Here is a 17,746-nt window from a genome sequence, read left to right as displayed (position 1 = left end):
AAAGATGTCAGACCTAATTCAGATTCCAAGCAGGGTCGCACAGGATCTTCTGTGGTGGGCCTGCAAGGACAACATCCTGAAGGGAGAACCTGTTTGGCAACCATGGCTGGATATAACAGTAGTGACGGACAACTCACTCACGGGGTGGGGGGCCCACACCAACAATCTGACAGTCATCGGTCGTTGGTCTCCCTAAGCGTCCAAACTACATATCAATCTTTTGGAGCTGAGGGCAATCAGACTAGCGCTGAAGGTCTTCCTGCCCTCTGCGGGGAAAGAATGTCCTGATAATGATGGACAATACAGTGGCCATGTACTACCTCAACAAGAGAAGAAGTGTAGGGTCACTACCACTGTGCAGAGAGGCAATGCAGCTCTGGTACTGGGCAATTCAAGAAGGAATCTCCCCATCAGCAGTTCACCTAGACGGTGAGGAGAACACAGTGGTGGACCCTCTGAGCAGGCAGAGCACAGTCTCCCACGAGTGGGAACTAGCTCAGGAAGTCCTCCAAGAGATCTTCACCCTTTGGGAAACCCCTCAAGTGGATCTTTTTGCGACCGGAGTCAACCGGAAGTGCAAACTGTACTGCTCCAGGGAATTTCCCCCAAGAGGTGCTCTAGGAGCCGCATTTGTGGTGTACTGGGAATTCCCACTCCTGTATGCGTTTCCTCCAGTCCCCGTCATTCCTCACGTGATCAGGAGGTTGAGAACGTTCGGGAAACACATGATCGTAGTTGCCCCGGATTAGGCCAGGAGAACATGGTACCCGGACCTCTGGACATGTTCATCTGTCCTGCAATGAATCGTCCACAAAGAGAGGACCTTCTCTCGCGAGAGGAGGGTCGGGTTCTCCATACAGAGGTCAAGACACTCAACCTTCACGCTTGGTTTGTAAGAGGCTGAGATTCAAGGATTGGGACTTCCCGGAAGACGTAATGGAGATTTTGCTTTCAACCAGAAGTCCAGCAACAAAGTCTTCGTACCGTCACTGTTGGAACAAATTCTTCAGTTTGTGCAAAGACAAGAATGTAGATCCATTTCTGTGTAAAACACAGACGTTTGATCCTTTCTGCTATTTTTAGCCAATCTGGGGTTCCAGATCGGAACTATTAAAGGCCATTTGGCTGCGCTGTCCATCTTTAAACGCTCGTCAGAGGAATGTTCATATTTCAAAATTCCTCTGGTGATACAATTTCTAAGAGGCTCACCAATATGTTCCCCCCATCTCCTTTCCAGGTTCCAACGTGGGACCTTAATCTGGTATCAAAATGTCTTATGTGTGCACCCTTTGAACCTTTTCACTCATGTGCTTTAAGGTTGTTAACCTTTAAAACCATTCTCTTGGTAGTCCTAACTTCAGCCAGTAGAGTGAGTGAGTTGCAGGCAATTTCATATAAGCCCCCCCTTTACTATCTTCCATAAGGATAGGGTTGTTCGGAGGGTTAAGCCTTCATTCTTACCCAAGATCATTTCTGACTTTCATGTAGGACAGAAACTTGTTTTACCTTCTTTCTATCCCCCACCTCATCCCGGCAAGGAGGAGGAGAGATTATACAGGTTGGACCCTCGCAGAGCTTTGAGTTTTATATATCTAGGCTGTCAAAACTTTGCATTGTTGATGAGCTTTTCATTGGATATATGGGCCACAAATTGGGTCAGGCTGTTATGAAACTGACCGTATCCAGGTGGATCATTCTGGCTATTTCTGAGTGTTACAGACTGGTAGGCAAGGATCCTCCTGACGGGATAAGATCCCATTCCATCAGGGGCATGGCTACCTCTACAGCCCTGCTAAGGCGTGTACCAATAAAAAGTATTTGTGAGGCAGCAACATGGTCTACGATTCACACGTTTACAAAACATTACAGCCTAGAGTCTTCTCTTGGTCAGGATGGGAGCTTTGTAAAAGCAGTCCTACATTCGGTTCATGAAAACCTATGAGAAACTGAAATTCTTACTCCCTCCACCAAATCTAGCGCTGCTTTGGGAGTCTATCAAAGATGAGGAATACGTGGGAGGACACAATCCATTTGAAGAACAAATTTGTCACCCTTGGTAACATTCTTTCGACTGGATGTTCCTCCCACATATTCCTCATTGCCCTCCCAACCTACCCCACAGTCGAATTTCCCATGCTATTAGAGCTTTTGTTCCTTCAAGGCTGAGTACGGTCATTCCTATGCTTATGCAGGTATTTCTACTGTAAGAAAAAACAGAACTGAAGCCAACGGGCGCTGCATGTGCTACATAGTCCTTCGATGACATCATCCTCGAGACGGAGGCCCTCAAGGGACATCGAGTTGACGCCTTCGACACACAGCGCCCTTTGCTGACATGTTTTTCTCCAAAGCAGCTAAAGCTGGATATGAAATATCAATGATGAGGAATACGTTGGAGGAATATTCAGTCGAAAGAACGTTACCTGGGGTAAGTAACTTGTTTGTCTCACTATATCTGCTGTTTCGACCATTGTGCAATGCAGTCTGCTGAATTGATGTTTTCAACTTTTAATTGGTTCGATGTACTCAAAGTCCTTTGTGTCCAAGATTCGAAGCGGACAAGATTAGGCGTGCTATGCTTAAAAAGTCTGATCTGTTTATATGCAGCTTCAATTTTGTCAATCCTTGTGCCGTCCCCTTTATCTTAAAAACAGGCTGGCCTTTGCTTAACTCCACGCCTCCAGCCTCAATTTGTTTATCCACTTTGGTTCCTTTCGACTTAGGTATCGCAGGGGCTTTTTTTTCCTTTTCTTTGATTGTTACAGTGAGCATTACCTGAATTGAATGATCCATATTTCCCAGGTCTGTCTAATCGCTGATATTAGTGAGCCCTCTGCAATTTCATTTCTATTTTTATCATTGATCAGCCAACTTGTCAGTACACCTTTAGATTTAGCACCCTGCTTCTTCTTTTTATTGATCTTTTTTGTTATCCTTCCTGTTTGTTATTTCCGGGGTATTGCTTGTGATGTCATGTATTGCTGTGCCTTTAGTTTTCAAGAGATTGCCAGCCTGTTGTATGTTACGTCTCATCTTTTGCCTCCCTTGCTTTCTGGTGAGCTAAATTGATGAAGTGTCATTAATGTCCTCACTGTATTCATCCTGGGCTACTCTTGCTTCTGCACGCATCAAGTCCAAGGTATTATTGATTTCCAGTGGAGGCTCAGGGCAATGCGCTTGTAAGTCTGCTTCCTCAATCAGAGCATCTAGCTCTCTGTCATCTCCCTGTGATATCATTTTGAATGTCGACACTCGGGTAACTTCTTCTAGTATTTTGCCACTCAATCTCAGCAGAGCCTTCATCGCAAATTGTAACACAGCAAGCTGATCTTGCACCTCGTTATGGGAAGCCGACGTGTCAGAGATTGAGCTTGCTGAACAGGATCCCTATTCTACTATACACTTATTTGGCGATGCCAACAGTCTTTGTGTATTTATTATATTGGGAATCCAGTCAGGTGTTACTTGTGTGGTTTCTGTATTGTCGAAGATATGCTCTTGGCTTTTTGCAATACTTACGTTGTCTACTCCCACACGTCTATCGTTACCAATAGTGTCCTGCAGTTTGTAGCAAAGTGCTAGCAGCAAATAGTTGTTGTCAATTGTTGCTAAAGAGGGATGCATGATGATCTCTATATTGCTGTTCTCTGCCCCCGGGTTCTGCAGCATCTTCTGTGGTTAAGCTTATGAGACTTCTTTTGGATGTGTTACGATTTCAGTGGGACAAAATGCAGTAATTTTCCCAATTTCTTTGGATTTTGCAGCAGTGCTACAAGGTGAACTTGTCACAGGTGAATTCGATTTGTGGCTCTTTAAACGGGTAGCAGTACTGGCCTTATTTATTTTGTATGGGGCATTGGTTCATAAATTGTAATTATTTGCCCTGGTTCTTAACTTGCCTGACATATTTATTGATTCCTGCCCGATGCTGCTTGTGGTTTATTCAGCTGTGTTTTATAAAAAAAAAAGCCACAACCCAATTGAGTTCTATATGACCAAATGACCAACTGGTCACACTGTGGCTACCGGAAATTATTGCACACTAGTCCATGCAAGCTTGTTCGGTTCTGGTAAATAACAAGGTAGGGTGTGTAGACTCACTTGTGGAGCCACGGAAATGCCTCTGACAATCGGGTGTTATTAGCTGTCTACACTGATTCAAAGTGCCGCCCAGGAAACCCAGAGTACCTGCGTTTGCCGAAGTCCACATCAATTCAGTCATTTATTGTGTTATTCTAACACAGCGTTTGGCTCTTACAAGATATTCCGATATAGCTTTATCTCCAGGACTTCAAACGAAAGATCGCGATTACCGCTGTAGGCTGCAGCTGACTTGTGCGCAAACTGTGCTTCTCACCGGCAGTTAAGTTGGAATAAGTTGTTCAACCATTGGCCTCCAAAAATCTGAGGCCCGGAACTTTACTCTGCTGCACCACAGAGCCACGGGAACACTGGGAAAACTTGCACCACACTCTGCTCTATTGGGGAGTGTTTGTGTTAAGCACTGCCTTCTCCACAGTGCGCATGACATTTAAAGATGGTGACCGCACTAAGAGGCTGAGCAGTGCAGGAGAAGACAGAAACTCCAGGCAGAGGCTCGCGAACGAGAGATACACAGAGAAGGTTACTGGAACAGAATGAGGGAACCTGCAGACGAGCAGGAAAGGCCATGGAGATATAAGGTGCTGCGCAGAAGCTCCTGGGTGTAGGGCCGCTCATGGAAGCAGCGTTAGTCAGACCAGACAGAGAGAGGAATCCAGCGAGTGACCACAGAGCCGAGCAGAACGCTGGCGAGACCTTCGCTAAATCTTGGGTGGAAAGCGAATGAAGCAGCTATTCCACAAGGGCGCAGGCAGAGTCGGAGACGCAGGAAGAGACCAGGAAGTCTGCCCAAAGCCGCTGTGGACCCCGGGGCGTTCTGACAAGCGGGCCAGCCCGCATTTGATAAATACGAGATTGTTAACAATGCAAAGAGCATAATAAGAATATTTTAATGCAGTCAAGACAAAGTATTAACGCAACACCCAATAAGAAGAATGTTAGTATACGGACAAGACACATTACCAAGAGAATCCCCAATGCAATACAGGTGTATGAGATGCCAGTGTGGGGAAGAAGTTTGAGTAAGTGCTACCCTAGGCAAATATACCAAATACCCTATGGTGTAGGCCATTTTTGTATAACCAAGGAACTATGAATTCATTAAGAGAAGTCCTGTGTGACAAATCAGAGGGTGTTTCATAACCTAGTCCCCGGGCATCCAGTACTCAGGTGGCCAGGGAAAGGCCATTGCTTTTGGTTACCAACCTTGGGGGTGGGCAAGTGAGGCAGGATCACCTCTGTGAGTGAGCGAGAAGCTCCTGATTGTAAAACATGGTATCCCCCTTTTTCTACAACCCATCCAACCCAGATTCCTACCTATTTCATGGGAAACTATAGCTCCCATAATTCCTTCCCACTTCAAACTGATAAAACTAGTGAGGCGAGCAAGATGAGGAATGAGGCCACGAGGATTACCTCTACTGACTTGTGATGGCTCTCCCCTTTAATGAGACCAGGCAGAGTTTGGCACGTAATCCTAACTACATACACCTGCCACTTGTTAACACTCCCTATCAGGATAAATGTTGGTGCGCACAGGCCACTGTGAGCGAGGCTGGGTACGAGAAGGAGCAGCTCTTCCGGGGCTGATGCGAACCAGGCTATCGAAGTTAGAAGGCCATGGGACTGATCGGCAGTTGCATAGAACGAGAGAGAGCCAGGCAAGAATTCCACACTTTGGGAAAGCCGTAAGCATTCCAAGACTGAAACCGAGTGAGAAGAAAGGATATACCTTCAAAGTACTTCAAGGTGGCACGCTACTCGCCCGGGTGAACTGCCTTGACTGCTACATGAAAGGCATTGAAGAAAGTAACCCAATTAACACGACCAGTGAGTTATCGAAGGCAACAAAAGCCTGGTTTGTGTTAAAAGCAAAAGGGACTGTAACAAGAGTTGAATGTTGTGCGTGTGCCGATAAAACATGTAATGGACAAGACAATTGCTGAATTGTGATGAAAGCAACAGAGAGTGGTCCTGTGAGCTGGAATCGCACATTTGAAAGTCTCTGTGAAATGTTTTAAGTTGTGATGAAATGGGAAACAAAGGCAAGAAAGTAACTGTGATCCCGAACTAGAGTTGATTGAGTGGAAAGCGAAGTATATGAACATTTAAAGATGCCAATAGGGCAAAGTAAAGAAATAATTATTCCAAGAAACCACCAGTACCAAGAAACATTGGTGTTGTGAGTTGTTAAAGATTGTCACATTTTTTAAATATGCCAAGTGGGCAAAGTAAAGAAATTATAATTCCATGAAACTACAAGTACCAAGAAGCAATGGTGTTGCGAGGTGATGAAGACTGTTAATGGTTACATTGTTTAAAGAGAGGTTGAAGTGGTCATGGAGAGGTCTACATAAAACCCTTGCAGTTTTGAAAGTCTACGACAGTTGAAAGTTGGATAAAACAAAGCGTGGGCAAGGGAACCCCACAAAGGGAAAAGAGGGTTTGAGCACGGCGGAAGGAGACCCATGTGAGAAATGAAAGACCGGCTTGAGCCCGGCGAGGGAAACCTGTGTTGAACTGTGGTAAAGTGAAAGTCTAGAGTAGAACTGTGCATTTGTGGTAAGGCTAACAAAGCCTAAAGAACTTATTGAACTGTCAAAAGCATGAACCCCAAGCCTGAACTGTTGAATTGTACCACTAACCCAAAGTGTGCAAGACTGATAGAACTGTGCCAAACAACCTATTATTTTAAGAAACTCTCGAGACCCTGTGCTTTCTGAACGTGGGGAAGGGAGTTGTTACCTAAGCCTTTCTGGCATTTCTTTTAAGACACTATTTTTCCTTTTTATATCCCCTTTACGCATTTGTCATTTGAGTAGGAGGGCAAGGTTAGGTTTTTTTAGTATAGTCCTTTTTATTTTGACTAGACTGACTTGGACTTATTTGTTATTTGTTTAATGGCCGAGACTGCTCCCATTCTAGAGTTGGGGCCTGTTAGGAATTCTCCCAATTTTACCAAACTACAAAATAAAGGTTTTTGAAACTTGCATCTATTGTGTCTCTGTCTGCTGTTGATACCATGCCTTCCTTACACCTAGCAGGCAAGTACACCAGGCAGTTGAAGTTATGTAAAGATTCCTGGCAGAAACGTATACCAGGGAATCTGAAAGCAACTATAAACAAAATCCTGGCAGGCCAGTATACCAGATAATTGAGATTGATTGAAGCAATTGTAAAAGAAAACCTGGCAGACGAGTATACCAGGTGGATGAGATTGAATGAAGATTCCTGGCAGGGGAGTACACAGGGCAATCTGCTGAGTTAAAGGAAATCTTACAAAAAGACTTGTGATTCAAACAATAACTTTGTGAGTCCAGTGAAGAAACAAAGGAAATGTTAAAGTGGAACCTTTGCTATCCTATTTAAAGAAACCAGGGTAACCCCCACCCCCTTCTCTGGATCCATGGATTTCTACCTTGGAGAACATTTATTTTGGAGTTATTATTGCATTTTGGTTTTGGAACACTTTTGCTAACATCAAGAAAAAATACATTTCCTTGCACCATTCGTTGTTTTGTTTTAGTGTGAGAGTCAGGACATTTTGGACACAAGGGCCGCTTTTCAGTTACTGACTTCTTGACATAGGCTGATCCCTAGTTTTGACTTTTAGGTATGGAAACTCCTCTTAGAATAGGGCCAGTTAGGCAGTGTCCCAACTCGTTTTTGTTTCAATTAATGTCTTTACTTGAGATTTTGAATACCATGTGTCCCACTCCCATTTCATTTCTTTTTGAAACTTTATTTATAAACAGTTTCACGTCATATGCAGACATTCCAGGAGCGCACAAAATCATTAATAAGAAAAAAAACATTAAAAAAGGTAAACAATACAGGTCTAAATATGGGAATGTGAAAACAGCTGTCTCAAACAACTAGACGAATGGCAGGGCCTACCAGACCCTGTCCAGGCTGGAAACAAACAACCAACATTGACAGATCCCACTCCCCCCACACCCCAAACTTACAGGAATAGTTCACACTCCCAGCCCATTAGGATAAATGTATCCAGTGAACCCATCTCCCGGGTCCAGTAAGCCCTGCTAGATCTGTCGGACAGCAGCGCCTCACCCCTTCAATCCTGCATTAGTCGCACTCATACACTGAACGTGAATATAGTCAGTCTTCATTCACCACTTCACCTGCTGTAGCATCGGTACCCACACATCTCCAGGCCTAGTGCTGGCAGACTGCATTCTGCAGTATTCCTGTTCAACATCAGAACACCACGCCAAGTCTTTCAACCACTTTTCGGCTGTTTGGGTGACAGGGCTGGACCAGAGCATCAAGAAGCAACGCTTCACCAATAGCATACATATAGACAGTAATTTCCCTTTCCCTTAGCCCCCGGAAGCTATCCAAACATACAAAAGAGGATGTCATGATATACTTCACGACATATCATGCACCCAGTCATTCCTGTCACCTGTAGCTAAAAGGACATCAGTAAAGGGCAGCTCCACAATACATGAATAAATCCTGCATTATCACATTTACACGTGGCACCACCCCTCACGAGCGAGGCAGGCGGCAGGCGACAAATAAGCCAGATGAAGAACCTTAAACTGAATGATCTTAAACTGGCAGCTAATAGCCACCCTTCTGGTGTATTTATTTATTTGTATTTTATTGTTTTCTTATAACACGCTTAATACCGGAGTTTGGTTTCTAAGCGCGGATCTGGGATTCAAACCTCTGCTGCTCTGCATGATGTTGCTTCCAAGACCAGCACATTGCCCCTGTGCTGCATATGCATTCATGCATTACCACCTCTTGTCTCTGAGATCCGAGCCAATATCTGCAGCCCACTGTGACCTTCCCCCTAGCACCTCCCTCGGAGCTGTGCCCCGGGCCATCTTGTAGATTGTTGACACCACCCTATTTGCGTTCACAGTATTAACCAAGTACCTCAAAAGGGGAAAAGCCTGCAACTCAGAGGGGAAGGATGACGACCAAACCCGAAATGCCTTGCAGGTCCGAAAAAACTGAAACGCCAGTCCAAACGTGTCGCCTAGTTTAGCCCTGACTTGCTCCCAGAAGACAAATTGCCCATCAGCGTAGAAATCAAACATATTATTTACTCTGAATCGGGACCACTCCTTCTTAAGGCTTCAATCACACATCGGTGCCGAGCATTGAATATCCCAGACCCTTGAGTTCTGGGCTATACGGGAGAGACACTTGTATCCTCTAACACAGACTTCGCCATGCATGTACCGTTCACGTCACAGGATTAAAAGGGCACTTATCATTAATCTGCCTGTTAATCAGGGTGCCTTGAAACAAATAAGGATAAGCCAACCTTCTTTCTACCCTAACATGTGGGAAAACCTGGGAGCCCGGCATCCAGTATGAAGTAAACAATACCTGTGCTGCAAGGTGATACACTTCCAAATCGGGTACATTTAGGCCCCTTCCCATGTCCCAGTAAGCGTCTCCCATTTAATTCTCTCTGTCTTCGGTCTCCACACCAATTTAATCAGTAGTGTTTTCAGTTCTACAAGGGGTTGAGATCCTGGCCACACCGGGACATTAAGAAAAGGATACAATAATTTAGGAAGGATGAACATTTTTATTATCGCAACCTTCCACATGAGGGAGATAGGGAGCATAATCAACTGGTCAATTTTACTCTGGAGTGTCTCCAGATAAGCCCTATAATTGTCTGGCGATCCTGGCCAGGTACGGCAGGGAGTTGTGGTACAAGCTCGGGCCGATTCTGGAGTTCCTGCCCTACGATAAGAGGATGGAGGTAATCTCTCTCTTACAGGATGGGGAAGTAGCGTCTGATCACACCATCACAGTGGCATTGGATGCCACCGACACAGGTTCCGACAAGTGGGGAACAGTGTCTACCTTCGTCACCAATGTTGGATGAAAGCGACACATTTCTATCGGGATGTCGAAGGTGCTGCACATGCCCTTCCACTCAGGGAATCTATTTGGGAAGGTCGTCAGCGAGTCCCTCCAGGCCATCAAAGCAGATACGGAAACAGCCCTTTCCCTGGGCACTCTCCAGCAGCACTACTCTTCTTTTGGTTCCTCTAGGGGAAAGTCAAGCAGGTCTTCCAAAGGGTTCTCCACTTCGTACCAACAGCCTTCCAGATCCAGGATGTAGGAAGCCTACAGAGGCAGTTCCCAGGCCTACGATTTTGCTGGACAGCGTCGCCGGCAACGAAGCAAGCCTGAACTGACCGGGCCTTCGGGCCCTCACTGGTGCATCGCGGTGGGAGGTCAGCTAACGAAGTTCGTCAGAGAGTGGAGAAAGATCACTATTGACAGATGGGTGCTGGACGCTCTCGCCCAAGGACACACCCTGGAGTTTCAACACAGCTGTCCGCAGATCCCTCTGGTTACCTGTCAGGAGCAGCACATCCCTCACCTCCTGGTAGAAATATGGGCCATGCTGCTGAAAGGGCCGATAGAGCTAGTTCCCCAATGGCTCCAGAGTCTATTCCAGATATTGTCTGGCCAGATATAAGGCAGGGGGCGGGAGCCCCATCCTAGTCCTACGACATATAAACACATTCCTGAAGGCCCAATGGTTCAGGATGGTCACGTTGCAACACGTGCTCGGCCAACTGGAAAAAGGAGATTTCTTGACATCGTTGGACCTAGAGGACACCTACTACCACGTCCCCATTCACAAGAAACACCAGAGGTTTCTACGTTTCGTGGTGCAGTGTTAGGGCCCAAGGACTAAATCCAGCAGTGGTGGCTTGACACGTTGTGATGCAATTGAGTCTTTCTGACAATATACTCCTCAAGAGTACAAAAGGACAGATTGAGGTGAGTATTGCCTGAAAATATTGGTACACCCTGGTACCTAGACAGCTGGCTGCAAGACAAAGTAACCAAGTATTAAAATATGACTCAAGACGGTGAAATAACTAAGCAAGATGATGAGCAGATACTCACAAGCAAGAAATGTAGACTGGGACTGATAGTTCCAAGCTAGATTGGTGAGTATCCTGAAACAAGAGAGGTAGCTATTACCATTAGTACAGGATAGTATGAAAAGGAAGAACCAGGCAGTAGTGTGCTTACCAATGATTGTCCTCGACGGATTCTGCAGAGGAGAATGTTGTAATGAAGTGATAGTCCTGGGAACACAAAGTCTTGTTTCCTATTCCCGCCGGCACAAGGACGCCTAAAGAAGTCTTTGATCCTTACACCGTTGCGCTAATGCCATTGGATCCTTGCGCCGTTGCCCTAGTGTCCTTTAGAGTCTTTGGGCCGAAAAAAGAAGGAAGACTTGATGATGGTTTGGAGATGAAGCAGTCCAATAGACGTTCCGGTTTGGCAGTAGCTAGGCAGGTAAGACGTGAGGGATGAGACGAATGCAGTCCAATAGACGTTCCGGTTTGGCAACGAGCAGGTAAGACTTGAGGGATGAGACGAATGCAGTCCAATAGACATTCCGGTCTGGCAACAAGCAGGTAAGACGTGAGGGATGAGACGAATGCAGTCCAATAGACATTCCGGTCTGGCAACAAGCAGGTAAGACGTGAGGGATGAGGCAAAGGCAGTCCAATAAACCTTCCGGTTTGGCAACAGGCAGGTAAAACGTGAGGGATGAGACGAATGCAATCCGTGGACGTTCCGAGTCAACAACAGATAGCAAGTAAGCAATGACAAAGAACGAGGCAAGGGAGGTCAATGAGCAGACCAGGGAATCAAAGAACAGGATAACAAGGCAAAAATACGAAGCTTGGAATTACAAATTCAGAAGCAGCGCCGTGCAGCGGAGGCAGGGTTAAAATACAGATCAGCTGACGGCACGCACAACGCACCGCCGTAGACTTGAACGCCTACGTGAATGAAAAGGGCTCCAGCGTTTCCAGGGCAACCCATAGTGTTCTCTGAAGGAAAGCGTAAACAGGGATGAGCAAGGGTTCAGAGGGTTTAATGAGAATCCCGAATTCAAATGTATACTGTTAAACCTACTGGGGAGTCGGGAATGTTTCTTCTTGTGTGTACGAGATCTATGGCAAGAAAAAGAGGAATCCAACGGAACCCTGACATGCAGGGACAGCACTAGCTGTTCAAGGCTGTACTTTTCTGTTTGAAGTCAGCCCCAAGAGTTTCACAAAATGCCTGGCACCAGTGGCAGCCCATCTAAGCCTACACGGCATACACGTGTACACATACCTGGCCGACTGGCTGACTCGTGCCCGCTGGCGAGAGCTGTCCGATGAACACACAGAGGCAACTGTCTGGCTACTATAGGATCTGGAATTCTCAGTGAACTATCCAAGGTGCTGCTCACGCCATCACAGAACACGCTGTTCCTAGACGCCAGACTCAGTATGGTGTCTTGGTAGAGAATTTGCTCAGTGAGACACTCACTGAGCTTGGAGAGGCATAGTAGTATAGTAAATACTACCTCAAAAAATGTCATTAATCTTCAATGGTCTGATCTGTATATATTTATTCATTCAACCATGAGTGGTTGAAGAAATAATGATATCCACATTCATTTTGTTTTTCAAATAATCAGTATAGTTTTTAATTCAATATTGATCAGCAGAGGCCCTTAGCCGATGCATTTCGGACAACTTGTCCTTCATCCGGGCGGGCTCTAAAAACAAATTAACAGATAGGAGGTTAATGAACCTCTGTTGCTCTTGCTTCCAATTTCTAATATCAAACACAAAAGAATTTAACAACTTCACAAAAAGGCATACCTGTCAAAAAGAGCTAATGTCTATTAGGGTTTCAAGACTCCATTTTCAATATATCTTGCTTCATCCTGATTGATATCTTTGCACACTTGCTGTATACTGTAGATGAAACAAAACAGAATAGCCATTCCATGATACTAATCTCTACATGAACTATCGGTTTATCTGGCACTCATTGTTGGAAATAAATTGATACATGGTTTGTGTTCAAAACACTGTCTTGTACCCAAGTGCAGGAAACCAGGTCAGTGGTCCGTATAATACAAGGATTGACGCTCGCCTTCCCTCTCTGATGTTTCTATTGAGAGTAAAAAATACCATATTGTGATGAATGTTCGCTAAGGAGCCAATTACATGGATTATGCTCTTGGTCATATAAAATAACATACTGCAGTATGTTGGATGGAAGCTGCTTACCTCTACTTAGTTATATTCTGTGCTTGTAAGAGAGTAGAAAGAGTCAGCCATAGCGTGCTGGTACTGCATTTATGCTTCTTCAACCTTGTGCGCAAAGAAGGATGCACCTTTCAGTGAATGTGCCATATTAAATTTTACATATCCATGTACTAAAATGTATTAGTATATGCTATACTTGGTTGTACCGTATCACTAGTACCAAGCTTCACTTACCTTAAATGAGCTTCAGTAATAGCAATGATGTACGTATTGTGGCACACATGTGGTGAGCAACGAAGGGCAGAAACAAACTCCCTTAACCTGTTAAAGGAGAGCGTGTGTAAATGATTCTGGCAAGGATGCGTCTGTTTCAAACTATATAACGTTGCTTTTAAGCAAGCGGCTCTGTTGACTTTCCCAAAAGTGGCTAAGTTTGTATGCAGGAGGTCGGGTAGCGTCTCTGCGTCGGTAGCAACAGAAGTTGCCAATGACGACAGGACTCCGCAACCCTCTATAGCAGGCTTGTCCAACCTTTTTGAATGTGGGCCCGAAGCATTAACATTTTGTCACACAGTGGGCCGGCGAGCCAAAAGTCAACAACCTCACCCAAAGCAGTATATTAAAAAGCGATATTGTGTGACCTTTGGCAAAATAGCATCACAGGCAGTGATGCGCCATGCAGTCCCAAAGATAGCTTTTGGTGTCTGGGGCAGCGAGTATCTAAGGGAGCCCCTCCATCAAATGAACCGAGGTCAGTTGCTTGTGATTTCTTTCAGTGTGTATGTGTTAATGTGTTAATATTTTCCTGAATAGTGGGGGCGACCGAGCGTACCTATGGATCTGGGGAGGGTTTGGGGGGTTCCCCCTCCAAGAATTTCTTTTCAAATATGGGGATGAAATGGTGCATTTTAAAGCAGAAAAACTGACCAAAAAGCCATACTTTATAATCAGTTCTAAAGGGGAACATGAAAATTCCATGTCGCCAACAGCAGACAAGAACATGTTACAACACAACACATTTTAATGATCTATGTGTCCAGCACTGTCATTGATGTTGTCATGCTGGTTGTGCCCAAAATATGCCTCTGTAGCAACATGTCTAACCTGGCAGTTCCCAATTTAGGCCAACATTGTCATTTACAAAGCATTATTGATGTTGCCTGAGCATGTGCAGTGTGCCCAATACATATACCAGCTGACCTCTGTTATACACATTCATGACTTCAGTGTTAATGATTGATGCTGCCTGTGAAGTGTTGTGCCAAAAATACATATGGCATCTTATCTCTGTAATACACATTAATTACTTCTGTGGTAATGATTGATGCTGCCTGTGCAGTGTGCCCAATACATATGGCAGCGTATCTCTGTAATACACATTAATTACTTATGTGTTAATGATTGATGCTGCCTGTGCAGTGTGCCCATTACACATGCCAGTTTATCTCTGTAATACACATTAATTACTTCTGTGTTAATGAGTGATGCTGCCTGTGCAGTGTGCCCAATACATATACCAGCTGACCTCTGTTATACACATTCATGACTTCAGTGTTAATGATTGATGCTGCCTGTGCAGTGTTGTGCCCAATACATATGGCAGCTTATCTCTCTAACACTTGTATAAACAAAAAGACAGTCCGATATTTACTTAGGTGTCACTAAACACTCTTGCCACAGCAAAAAGTGGTATCAATTATCACAAAATTTTATTAAGATTCTAAATTTCATAAAACAATCATAAAAATGATCATCGTACATAAAACATATACATTATGCTTAAAAACACACAAGTAGAAATACCATAAGTCCGGCAAGTTTTCAGATGTTCTATAAGGATCTTACATTGTGTGTACAACTCACACTCTGATTCCTATGTCACAGTACTAATGGCCTATTTCCTATTGGTATAATACAAACAACCCGACTTGTACAAGTTTCTGTCCTTAATATACAGTGATGTAGGACATTCTTCAGGGGAAATTGTCTTGTGCCGCAATTCAAAAATTCTTCTTTCTTAGGGGAGAACTCTGTTGATCAAAAAGTGAACACCCTATTAGTATCTAGTCATTGAGTATCAATCTCTATTTACATAAAACATGTATACCCTCATCCCTCCAAGGGTAAAGAGTATGTCTTAAATTACATACCTCTCTGCTCAATCATGAATCTTGGGCTTTCTCAGTTAAATATTGTAGATTCCCGATTTCTTCAGGTATTCTAGCGCTTCCTTATCTCTCCCTTCTCTCTAGTAGTGTGTAAATAGGGCAAAAAGATATGGGATTTAACACAACCTCCCATATATGTCAACTTCCTAGGCTAAAAAATAGGTTCAAAGTCTTACCTATATCAAAGCAGGGTTATGCTACAGTATGGCTGAACATCTTGATCCCAAGTGTTCTGTAAGGATTCCTCCTATATACTGGTGAGTACCAGACTCCACTCCCCTTATAGGGCCAAGTTCCTGTAAGAGATAGATCCCCATTCAGATTTCTATAGTCCTTATAGTTCTACAAATGTCATCTCCACCATGGAGTTTTTCATGGATTTATTCATCCAAATTCTGCCCTCACTTACTTGAGCATCCTTTCTCTTTACCACCAACCCGTAGAAGCACCAATCCTGTGTTCCTGCTAGGATCTGGCGCCCCGCGATTTTCGTGGGTAAAAACGGCTTGAAAACGTGACGTCATGACGTCATCGCGCACCAAAACGTAACGCGATGACGTCATCGCGTCATGGGCCCGTCCGAAAACGGTCCCGCGGCCATTAGAGGCACCCCATGTGGTTCTGGGACTCTTAGGCGCCGCATGCAGACACCCTAAGAATGCCTTAAAATAGGATAGTGGCTGGCCTATGTCCTTCTAGAACTAAATAGCTGACTAATATAATACTGGGAAATAATGGCGCAGATAGGGCTTACACCACAACAAGCCAATACATAAAAACAGCACTGTGCCAAATGAGGACTGGGAAATAAACCCAACCCCCTTTATTTTTTTTTTTTATTTTTTTTTCCCTTTTTAAGGCAAGATGGCCGTCATCTCTCTATTGACGTGACTTAGGGCACACAAATACCCACCCTTTGGGACAACTTCTCAAATTTCATATCTAACCTTCTATTTCCAGGTGGAAGTCAACAAGGCCACGGAGAGTCGCAAACATAGTTAGGTGTAAACTGAATAAACACCAGATAGCAGAACAAAGATACAAATACCACACAATCAGTCTCCATGTCGAAAACAAAAAGGGAACTGTGTCTTCAGCTGTACAACATAGCGCTATTCTCATAGATATTAATTTGTAACACATCAACTTAACATTTCATTGTGCGGGAGACAGGTCATAAAAACCCTGGCGAGTCCCCCGATGTCATGTGCCAAACTTCATTATTTCCCAGTATTATATTAGTCAGCTATTTAGTTCTAGAAGGACATAGGCCAGCCACTATCCTATTTTAAGGCATTCTTGGGGTGTCTGCATGCGGCGCCTAAGAGTCCCAGAACCACATGGGGTGCCTCTAATGGCCGCGGGACCGTTTTCGGACGGGCCCATGACGCGATGACGTCATCGCGTTACGTTTTGGTGCGCGATGACGTCATGACGTCACGTTTTCAAGCCGTTTTTACCCGCGAAAATCGCGGGGCGCCAGATCCTAGCAGGAACACAGGATTGGTGCTTCTACGGGTTGGTGGTAAAGAGAAAGGATGCTCAAGTAAGTGAGGGCAGAATTTGGATGAATAAATCCATGAAAAACTCCATGGTGGAGGTGACATTTGTAGAACTATAAGGACTATAGAAATCTGAATGGGGATCTATCTCTTACAGGAACTTGGCCCTATAAGGGGAGTGGAGTCTGGTACTCACCAGTATATAGGAGGAGTCCTTACAGAACACTTGGGATCAAGATGTTCAGCCATACTGTAGCATAACCCTGCTTTGATATAGGTAAGACTTTGAACCTATTTTTTAGCCTAGGAGGTTGACATATATGGGAGGTTGTGTTAAATCCCATATCTTTTTGCCCTATTTACACACTACTAGAGAGAAGGGAGAGATAAGGAAGCGCTAGAATACCTGAAGAAATCGGGAATCTACAATATTTAACTGAGAAAGCCCAAGATTCATGATTGAGCAGAGAGGTATGTAATTTAAGACATACTCTTTACCCTTGGAGGGATGAGGGTATACATGTTTTATGTAAATAGAGATTGATACTCAATGACTAGATACTAATAGGGTGTTCACTTTTTGATCAACAGAGTTCTCCCCTAAGAAAGAAGAATTTTTGAATTGCGGCACAAGACAATTTCCCCTGAAGAATGTCCTACATCACTGTATATTAAGGACAGAAACTTGTACAAGTCGGGTTGTTTGTATTATACCAATAGGAAATAGGCCATTAGTAGTGTGACATAGGAATCAGAGTGTGAGTTGTACACACAATGTAAGATCCTTATAGAACATCTGAAAACTTGCCGGATTTATGGTATTTCTACTTGTGTGGTTTTAAGCATAATGTATATGTTTTATGTACGATGATCATTTTTATGATTGTTTTATGAA

General features: G+C 44.3%; 1 protein-coding gene and 1 long non-coding RNA gene across 3 annotated transcripts in view; one reads left to right on the top strand and one right to left on the bottom strand.

The window, feature by feature from the left end:
* The window catches only part of HPS5 (HPS5 biogenesis of lysosomal organelles complex 2 subunit 2), a 1,306,927-nt gene that overhangs the window by 495,867 nt on the left and 793,314 nt on the right, over positions 1–17,746 (top strand). The gene's annotated exons all lie outside the window — the stretch shown is intronic.
* Positions 15,279–15,817, bottom strand: LOC138504780 (uncharacterized). Its single transcript, XR_011279965.1, has 3 exons — positions 15,759–15,817; positions 15,526–15,645; positions 15,279–15,429 (listed from the first exon to the last, which is right to left on the bottom strand). It is a non-coding gene; the product is annotated as an uncharacterized lncRNA (long non-coding RNA).

This window comes from Ambystoma mexicanum, chromosome 11, assembly GCF_040938575.1.
Source record: "Ambystoma mexicanum isolate Mex_15411 chromosome 11, UKY_AmexF1_1, whole genome shotgun sequence".
In the NCBI taxonomy this organism is placed as follows: Eukaryota; Metazoa; Chordata; class Amphibia; order Caudata; family Ambystomatidae; genus Ambystoma; species Ambystoma mexicanum.
Note: the sequence above shows the minus strand (reverse complement) of the source record. Positions and strands in the feature narration are given on the sequence as shown.